Here is a 9272-nt window from a genome sequence, read left to right as displayed (position 1 = left end):
TGAGAATGATTGGCTGGCCCAACGCCTGGGGGAGGGCCGTGGCAGATTACAGCTCTCTCTCTCTCTTTCTCTCTCTCTCTCTCTCTCTCTCTCTCTCCCCATCTCTAATGAAAGGAACAGCAGCTGTGATGGAGCTGCACCATCCATTTGCCAACTATCACTCTGTCCCTCCTTCTCTTTCTTTCCCTCCCTCTCTCTCTCTCTCACTCTCTTCCTCTCCCTTCCTTCATCTCTGACAGTGACTGACAGGTTAGAGGGAGTGTCACGTGACGTTTAAATACCCTGTGATTTTCAGCTCCGCCACCGCTCTCTTGAGCAACCCTCCCTCTCTCCTCCTCCTCCCGCTCTGTCACTCCCCTTCTTTATCCATCCTTTTTTTTCTGAGCACAGGAGGATTGTTATTGTGCAGCATCCCCTGCCAGTCCGACACTGCCTCTGGGCCGATGCTGCATCCCCCCCCCCCTCCTCCTCCTCCCACACTGGCAGACGCGGGAAGAACTGGACCAACCTGCTCGCCCTCCCTCCCTCATCCAGCCTGATCTAAAGCCTGACTTGGACTGACGTCTCGAGGGATACACAAGCTTTCTTCTGGACACATCCAAAGGACTGCCATCTTTACAGGAGAGAAAAAAAAAGTATTAATTCATCATTCAGTAATTCTTCCGTTTGACACCTTATTTAAACCTAGCATCTTTTCTTTTCTATTTGGACATATCCCAGGACTGCTATTTCTGCAAACACAAAGCTTTAGGACATATCCCTGTGCTACTATATTATCAAACTCGCTTTTTGGAAATATCACAGGGGATAAAGGCATAATCCATCAGACGATCAGAGCTGGACAAATAGACTGGTGAGTGCACTATTGGCAGTTCATCTTGATCGGTGTCTGACAGTGCGTGTGTGTGCGTGCGTGTGTGTGCTAGTGTGAGACTGGTGTCGTTCATCTCTGCAGCACCACAGCTACTGTTCTCCACATTGGTAACAGCTACTGTGCCTAATCTATTCCTGTTTGAGTAATGAGCTCTCACATGTGCGTGTGTGCTTGCATGCGTGTGTTTTTGGTTCTGTTTGCTGTGTCTGTGTAGATTTTCATTTATACGTGTCTGCTAAATCTCACAGTTTTATTTCTGATTGTGTGTAATTAAGGATGATGTTTTGAAAGCTGTGCGACACCTGTGTGTGTGTGTGTGTGTGTGTGTGTGTGTGTGTGTGTGTGCGTGTGTGTGGTGGAAATTATCCGATTTGTGAATCCAACAGGTTCAACATCAGCGTGAGTCAAGTCAGTATTCATGGCGCAAGTGTGTACATTTTTTGAGCTGTGTGCGTGAGCTGGGTAAAGCATGTGTGTTGATCTTAGTATGTTAACGTGTTTCGTGTGTGTGTGTGTGTGTGCGTGTGTGTGTGTGCGTGTGTGTGTTGGGCGAGTGTCAGTGGCAGCAGCACAGATGCCTGACTGTTGGCAGATGGGCCTCACTGTCCCTTGAGCGGGACACCACCTGCCACTCAAACTCACACACACACACACATTCACACAGACACACTTGCATGTTCAAGCACTGGAACACACGCACACACGCACACACGCACACACACGCATAATCTCCACTGTAATCTCAGTCCTCCTGATCACTCATGCGGTGATGTGAATGCTTGGACAATGGACATGCTTGGAATCTAACACAGCCCAGCCCAGCCCACCACAGCACAGCACAGCACAGCACACAGCCCTTATATGAATGCATCTCACTGAAGAAACCATGACCTTCACCCTGGAGCTGGGGCTGACGTGCTACTGGCATTTCTACTCTAGACAGGAGGAGGCATCCTGCGGGATCTTCAGTCACCCTAATCACACAATGCCTTTCATAAGGGTCTAATGCTGCCACTGAGGCTTTGGTGGTGTGTTGATGCGATTAGTCTGATGAGAGTCAGGGTGGTCAGGCCTGAAGGTGCTCGGGATTAAACAGCATTAGAGGAGATTTGCACGGGCCTGCTAGCCATGAATGAGAGGGCCGTGTGTAGGAGGTGTGAGCGGGAGGGGACCGAGAGGACAGGACGGAGGCGCAGGGTGGAGAACACTTGTATGGTGGAGCTATGAGGGAAGATCGTAGAAGGTAGGTGTTTGTGTGTGTGTGTGTGTGTGTGTGTGTGTGTGTGTGTGTGTGTGTGTGTGTGTGTGTGTGTGTGTGTGTGGAGCAAACAGAATGGAACAAATGGATGATCCTCCCTAGATTAAGTTTGTGTGAGTGCACATGTCTTCTGTAAAGGCTACATTTAGCAAGAGCTACGTTCTCAAATCTCAAAGTGAAATCATGATCAGGAGTGCATGTTTCAGCGTGCATACTCTCTCTCTCTCTTTCTTTCTTTCTCAGTCTCTTTCTTGCACGCACACACACACACACACACAGAGTAACTCAGGCATGCTACTCCTTGAAGTTGTGTTGCGGTCTACATAATCAAAACAGTGCAGCAGGGGTAGCTAGCGAGGAGAGTGAGGCAGCGCTTCACTGCAGAGCCCAGCAGGATTCCCCCTGCACAGAACAGACACACACACAGACCTGCAGCACAGCCCTTATTCAGCATCCGCCGTTTCCCTCCGTCCTCCGCCGGGCTGTTTCTCTTATTCACGATGACACACGTCATGTCCACTCATGTCCCTCGGAGGTGAGTGGTTGCCATGAAGTATGCATGGGTTAAGTCATGGTTGCTTACATAACCCTGCTGCAGGGGCATGGGAATCACACACACACACACACACACACACACATACACACACACACACACACACACACACACACACACACACACACACACACACACTCACACACACACTCGACCTGCTACAGTGTTCCACATTGACCCACTTGTGTTGGCCATGTAATGTGTTGGTAAACTGTAAAATACTGTACAGTGAATGGTACAATACTGAGTACAGGTGTGGACCGAGCCCAAGGCAGTCAGGTTGCACAGGTAGTTTATGTGTCACCTGAAATGGAGAGAAATAGATGGGCTGTGCCCTTAATACCTTAGTAGTATCTAGTGTTTCTGAAAGTTGACTTCAGTGGCCTATAGACATTCACTTCTGTTTTGTAGCTAGGATAGGAACACCAATGATGGATGGATGAACGATGCAATATCTGGTCAAATGTAGTTTGTTTTTTGTTGCAGTTTCACAACCAGTTTCAAACAAGTCAGATGAATGATGCATGTTTTATTGTATGTTTTATATCTATATACACATTTTATATCTAGATATACTTTGCTGAGGCACAGGGTTTTTGCCAGTGATTTTCTCAATTATCATGTGGCATTGAAAAGGACAAACCCGCCTACTCATCCAGTGGTGGGTTTGCACAGGGGCCTGATGATTCACAATACCCCCCACCCTTCACCTCAACAAACAGACACACACACACACACACACACACACACACACACACACACACACACACACACACACACACACACACACACACACACACACACACACACACACACACACGCTCACTTGAACACACGCACACCAACACCGACCCCCCACCAGCCTTGGAGGTCTCCATGGCAACCCATTAAGGAAGGCAATCTGGAGCCACAGTCAAGGAGACGACAGAGGAAAGGGAAGGACAAAGGAGAGAGAAGGTGGTGTGGCAAGCCTAGGGGAGGAGACAAAAAGAGAGACAGAACCAGAGGGAGGAGAGGAGTGGAGATTGTGAGGCCATGTTATTGTTCGCTCTGAAGTGTTTTATGGTGATAGGTTTAGCATGGGATCTATGAAACGAGGGCCGTTCGGCGACACCCTTTTTGTCCGCCGATGTTGTAAATATTTTTAGTAGCCATCAAACATATTATTTAACTGACTATGGATACTTGTGTATACTCCATTATTGCTGGAGATAAAAGCAGTAATATGAAACTGGAGTAATATGGAGTTAATAGCACCTCACTTGGGGCTCTAGGTGTGATTCAGTTCATAATACGTTACTTTTTGACAGTTAAATACCATTTAATACTTAAGTTCACATCTTCACATCTATGTCCTCGGTTTTACTACATCACAGCGTTGGGCTTTCCACTGCTCAGGGATATGATTAGTTATTCCTATGAGTCGGAACTGACATTTAGGATTTTAATCTCAATGAATAAATGATTCATAAGATAATTAAGAAGTCTGTCACTTCCTGTTTTGTTCTGCCTACTGCAGTCCATTTAAATGTACCCTGTAATTTGGATTTGAACAATGGTCCCCTGCACTGTGATAAAAAAGGAACTTATTAATATATTTCAATTTGGAAGTTTTTTGTTGACCTTTTATCGCATTAAACTAATAGGTTTGTGTCACCTAAAATGTACTCAATGTTAGGTACCTAGATAAAGCTAGATTATTTTAAACAATCAGTATATACAAGTATTCTAAAGCAACACACACATGCTTTACTTCTGACAGTATAACAATAGAGAGCAGACAGTAATAGTTACTGATGCACCCCAGAACGTCAATAGTAATTTTAGGGGTGAGGGTGCACATATTTATCTCACTACTAACAATAGCCGAACAATAACCAGGAAATATTCTGTTTTCGTGGATGAGAAGATACAAAAGACCGTCAGTTTTCCTCAGTGGAGATAGGACTGAATGATCATCTGCAAAACGTGTGAATGGACAGCAGCATGTAAGTAACCACAGGGAATTGCTGTGTTGACCATGCACCACAGAAAGGTGTTTATTATCGTGCCATCTTGCTAATGTGGCAGCTGCGCTCTATAAAAGGTGGTTGTGTTGGTCTTCTGGGCTTCTGCATCACCGATCCTGGGAATGGCAGCGCTGACAGGAGCCAGAGTGACCCAGGTGAGAATGGCACCTGCTGGGTGAGTGGGGTGAGGACGACACGAGATAAATGCAGATTAGCTCCGGCGGGCTAACTGAATCATGGCCATCACCGGCTACACGGCCGGAGCTTGGCTAGCGTTGTGCTGGTCTCTGTCCTCGGAGTTTAGATCGTGTTTGCTCCCCATGCGTGGAATCACTGAAAGTAGAAAGAAAGGACATTCGAGGAAATGTTCTTGTATTTACGTTATAATAGAGGCAGAGGACAGAGACAGGATTGCTTTCATGGGCAATGTTTCCACCATATTACACATGTGCTATCTGTGCTGTCTTGGGTGATGCAATTCAGGGTTGGGTTATGGTAAGAGTAGGTTGTATAAGCACAACCCGTTGCTGCTCTTTGGATGTCTTTGACCCCCCGCCACCACCTTCCTAAAAAACGTTGCCTCACTGTCTTATGCTGGTTCAGTCCATCATTTATTCATGATGCTCTCTATTAATATTAATAAGACAGAACATGGCAGAGAGCCAAGAGTTTATGAGGGAGATACTAGCAGACCTCAGGGGACTGCGCCTGTAGACAAAGCTAAGTGCACAAATAACTGCAAGTTAAATATTTTCCCAAAAAGGCGCCCCTGTCCTTGTCCCTTCTGCTTTGCAATGTCTGAGTGACTGCTTTATTGCAATTCACTGCACGGTCCTTTAGTGGTCGGAAATTGCATGAGGAGAGGAAGCTGAGGGGCTGGAGGGTCGGGGTGCTGGTGGCTGATTGGGGATGCAGGCTTGGCAGATGCTCGAGCGGTGGGTGCTACCTCAGGTGGCTGAATATTCCTCCCTCACCACACGGCCGCCAATGCCCGCCAAGCCAAATGGGAAGGAAATGCCTCCTGACAGCCTCATTAATACAAACCCCCATCTATCAGCAGGCACACATATGCATAGCCACATATGCATGGCACGCAGACAGACAGACAGACAGACAGACAGACACACACACACACACACACACACACACACACACACACACACACACACACACACACACACACGCTTTTCCTCTGTGCATATCGGTGTGACTGGAGAACATCCATCTTTGTCAGCAGTTACAGCACTTGGACTCTCTGTTCTTGCTTGTCACCACACGTCCGGAGACGGGCGCTCGTTCAACCCTTTGTTCCCTTCCCTGCTCTAAGATGCTGGGTGTCACACACACAGCCATTGATGGCTAATGCGTCAGACTATTAGTCTCAGTCTCTGTGTTCAGTAGCTCGTTGTTGACTCCTAGCAGTACCACTGGTGCCATTGTTGGAATATATCAAGCCGGTTAGACTGATGCTGTGTCATGTGAGGTGTAGTGCACGTATAAAGAGGAAAGTACAGGAAGCTTCTTCAGATTCACAATCAGTTCAGATCACAGTATACCAGTGAGCATCTAGGCTACTGCAGCAAAAAAGTCAGAGATCACACTTTCCATTGTTTGAGTTTTGGTTGTAATATCCATGAAATTAGATTCATTATTATTCCAAATGGCAGACAGCAATATTTACTGCAAGATAACAAACTTCCATAATCCATTCCAAACAGTACGTTTACTATACATACATTTTTAAAACTACTCGCTATTTATCAGTATTCAGGATGTCACAAACAGAATCATGTACTGCAGATGTTTTGATGAATCGCCAGACTTCACCAGACGATTCCAGAGTGTTCATAAAATGTGCCTCCTCATCTCAAGTGGGAAATTGTTCTCTCTTCTGTCTAGTTCCTCTTTTCACTTTTGGAGACTCGTCGAGATGAGCTGTTCTCTCTTAGGTGAAGAACAGACCAAAACACCTGTTGATTTTTCTCTTGTCGGAGAAACTGTGCAGCTTGACTTTTTCCTATTTTTCAAGGTGAAAGTCTGATCTGTTTCATCCGTGTTTTAATAATTTAGGCATCAATTTTAAATTTGAAGTTTTTTTTTAAGCTGTAGTGATGAATGCTTAAATGCATATTTCTAACATTATGCCAAATATCTCAATAAACTGCACCAAATTACTATTTTCACCTTAAGTAAACGAAAGGTTGAAGTCGGACTTTTGCATTATACTCTTTGAGTTTGATCAGAATAGGCCATATGGTGTGTGCATGCCTGGTCAGCGTCTGTGTGACATGACACTAGGGACTGTTTCAGTCCTTTTAACAGAATAGAGTCCAACTGCTCAATACAGGGTTCATTTTTGTTCACCTTCCTGTCTCTGACATTCACATCTGTGACCTTCACCACTCCCTGTGTGATGTTCCCTACCCATCCCCTAGTCTCTCTCTCTCTCTCTCTCTTGTAGGATGTCTTTAGTATCCAGTGAGTATGGCAGGGATCAGGGCAAGCTGATGATCTGGCCGGGAGGCCGGCTGCCTTGGACCTGGGAGGTGTCTGCTGACCCAGCAAAGACTCCTTAGCTCTGATTATTCCCTTTATCCCACCCTCTCTGGTGGAAGTGTGTCTGCTGTTTATTCCCTTCTGGCAGCCGCCCCCCATCCTCACCCCCACCCCTCCCGGGCTGAGGTTTCTTGCAATGTCTCACCGCTCTCTGTCCTTCAGTGTCATTGCGTGAGTTTTTAGTTTTGTTTGTCCAACACAACGCCTCTCTGTTGGTCCAACTCAGGAAGTCAGACAGTCTACTGTGAGGACAGGCAGGGTTGTAGATGCAGGGGCTTGCTTGAGTCAGACAAGAAAGTGCAAGAAAGGTTACCAAAACCACTAAGGCCAAATTAATGTAAACAAATGTTATTTAAACAAACGTAAATGTGAGTTCACAGCCTCCCTGTTACCAAAGCGGACACGCGGCGGTCCCTCCCTGAAGGATATCCATTGCGGCTCCAGACTGCATGCTGACTGCCTCTCCTTCAGCTTCCTCTCCTTCTGTTTCTCCTCAACTAATTCAGCTGCCCAGAGGCCAAGGCCCATCCCAAAAGAAAATGCCATTTGACCCTTGTTTTTTCGTCTTACAATCATCCGGAGCGCTAAAATCCTTTGAGGCACATTCTCCACTAATGAAGATGCATTTTCCGAATCACTCGGGAAGTGCAGGCTAATCCCTGAGCCATGTCCTCAGGCCTAAACATCCACCAATGATGGGAGCACCTAACGCATTGGTCTACAAAGCCCCAAACCACAAACAAATTAGTTGAAGGTATTGGTTAAGACTTTTTGTTTTCCTTTTTCCTGAATGAGTTTATTAAAAGGCTCCACAGCGCTCTGTAATTACAGAGCAGAGGACTTGCGGTGGTTTCAGGGTTTGGAATGGATGGGGTGGGGAGAGAGAGGGCACGGGCTGATCATGGGGTTGTCTTGTGCTCTTTGGCGCTGAGAGTATAAATCTGTGGGGAACGGCTCGGCCGAGCACGCCCTGAGAAAAAGCCATGCAACCCCTATAAAGCCGACTGATAAAACAATACCAGCGCTCCCTTTTACAAGGTCTCTAATCCTAATCCCTAGGTCCATTATGATCACCACATGTACACATGGTTAGCCATGAGACCAGTAAAACTTCCAGAGAAAAAGTGTAAATGGTATTATTCACATGGCTAAATCGTTGGGTTTTGAGGTCTAGTGGGTACTGAGTTTACTTTGGCTTTAGGGCTTTTGTCGCCTTTGTTCCAGCCCTTAATTGTAGAATTGGTTGAGAACCGAATAGGTCCAGGTTAACACATTATCTCACTAGTGCTGCCAAATTTGTGTTTTTAGAAAGTAACACAAATCACTTAAACCACAATGCAATGTAAATGTGTTTTCAGAAGAAAGAATGGTATGAATCACCTTTGCGGAGTGATTGACATCTTGTGATAGTGTGCTCAAATGCCAGAATCCCTGTGCCTGAAAAAGGAGATTTTCAAGATGGTCAGTACTTTTGTCTGTGGGGACATTTTCTTGTGAGAAGGGTATATCAACTGACATGAAAAAGGACTGGCTCCCGTCAGTAAAACTGCAGACTGACAGAAATAGTAGCATAAGGTAATAGCACCCAAAAGTGCAGATGCAGTCATCCAAAATGTACTGCTGAAATCCCTTCATCCAATATTTATAGTGATGAGCACTTTTTGAAGCTACAGGCCACCCCCATTATGTAATAATAACTTTCCATTTTGTCATAGGGGTGTAAGAACATCTTGATACACGTGAATATTACGATATGATGTTTTGTGATACTGTATCGATTTGTTTCAACAGAGATAGGCAAGTGTTAATACCTTTGCTTAGATTACCCAAGATGTAGTGCTGTGATGTTGGCAGTCCACCTTTTAACTCAGATTTCATACGATTTCATATACCACAATATATTGAATCATAACCCCTGTATCATGATACATATCACATTACCAGATTCCTGCCAATACACAGCCCTATTTTGTAATTTGGGCTACATTTCACAACTTAACAAGTTGGAGTTATTATGTTGTA

General features: G+C 45.5%; 1 protein-coding gene across 2 annotated transcripts in view; it reads left to right on the top strand.

Annotated features, from left to right (window-relative positions):
* Positions 1–222: 222 nt before the first annotated feature.
* plekha6 (pleckstrin homology domain containing, family A member 6) overlaps positions 223–9272 on the top strand; it is a 72271-nt gene continuing 63221 nt past the window's right edge. For both annotated transcript variants that reach the window (XM_031568154.2, XM_031568150.2), the window contains exon 1: positions 223–853. The gene's annotated coding sequence lies outside the window, so the exon portion shown is untranslated. The remainder of the gene's footprint in view (positions 854–9272) is intronic.

Source organism: Clupea harengus, chromosome 5 (assembly GCF_900700415.2).
Source record: "Clupea harengus chromosome 5, Ch_v2.0.2, whole genome shotgun sequence".
Taxonomy (NCBI): Eukaryota; Metazoa; Chordata; class Actinopteri; order Clupeiformes; family Clupeidae; genus Clupea; species Clupea harengus.
This window is presented reverse-complemented; position numbering and strand designations above follow the sequence as displayed.